Raw genomic sequence first — 1,171 nt, forward strand, 5'->3', positions numbered from 1 at the left:
CTTCAATATATATTGTTCCAAGTATTCCGTTTAAGTCATATTCAATAACTGGTGAAAATTGTGTTGGCTGAAATTATGTGTCTTTCTCCATGTCTGCATGTATACATGTGTATATGTATGTGTGTGAATAGAAACATACATGTGTACATCATAGCTTATATCATCATTTATTCCTTGCTAATAAATAAAGTAAGGAATTCCTAAAGTTTTAACAGAAACTGTGTAGTTAAAATCTTAACTCTTCACTCTGCTTCTTTACACAAAGACTTTGCAACTTCTCATTAATAAAGTTTTCATAAACTCTGAAATGTACATACTTAGTACTTAATGTCTGCTACCAAAAATCTTAAATACTTTACAGAAAAGTTTTAGACCTGCCAAACAGTCATATTTTTGGCATATATAAGCAAAATCCCAAAATTAAGCATATTTAAAACATTAAAACTTAAGAGTTGCTGCAATGTTCATTTTGACAGGTGCCTTGTATAGAATAATTGAATTCTTCCTCCTACACATCTCTTGAACTACAAATATCAGGAATTATTTTGTTTTTGGCATGTCTATATTGATTTTATTCTTAAATGTGTGCTTATGTAAGAAATACATGATTCTAAAATTTCACAACTATTCTTTTGAACCTACTTTTTGTTGAATTGTCTAGTTTAATAAAATCAATAAAAATTATACTTTCTATATAATAAATGTACTGTGCTCAATTTAGCATCACATACACTAACATTTGAATGATAGGAATGATACAGAGAAGATTAGCATGCACCCTGCACAAGGATGACATGCAAATTCTTGGAGCGTTCCATATTTTTACAACAACAGCTGCTGAAAGGTATGTGGCAACAAAGGAACCATACTGCCTTCTTGGTGGGAGTGTAAACTTGTTCAACTACTTTGGAAAGCAGTATGGAGGTTCCTCAGAAGAATCCACATAAACCTTCCCTATGACACAGTAATCCCACTTTTGGGGATTTACTCAAATGATCATAAACAAGACCATACTGAAACTACCGACACAACGATAGTTATTGAAACATTATTTACGATAGCTAAGATATAGAACCAAACCAGATGCACCCATTAGATGAATGGATCAATTAAATGTGGTATATATACACAATGGAATTGTATGCCTCCATCAGAAAGAATGACATCTCCC

At 31.9% G+C, this 1,171-nt stretch overlaps 1 non-coding gene across 1 annotated transcript; it reads left to right on the top strand.

Moving 5' to 3' along the window:
• The first annotated feature begins 716 nt into the window (after window positions 1–716).
• LOC122115586 lies at window positions 717–824 on the top strand. Its single transcript, XR_006148804.1, has one exon. It is a non-coding gene; the product is annotated as a U6 spliceosomal RNA (small nuclear RNA).
• The last annotated feature ends 347 nt before the right edge of the window (window positions 825–1,171 follow it).

This window comes from Dipodomys spectabilis, unplaced genomic scaffold (genome assembly GCF_019054845.1).
Source record: "Dipodomys spectabilis isolate Male_0828 unplaced genomic scaffold, ASM1905484v1 ptg000121l, whole genome shotgun sequence".
NCBI lineage: Eukaryota > Metazoa > Chordata > Mammalia > Rodentia > Heteromyidae > Dipodomys > Dipodomys spectabilis.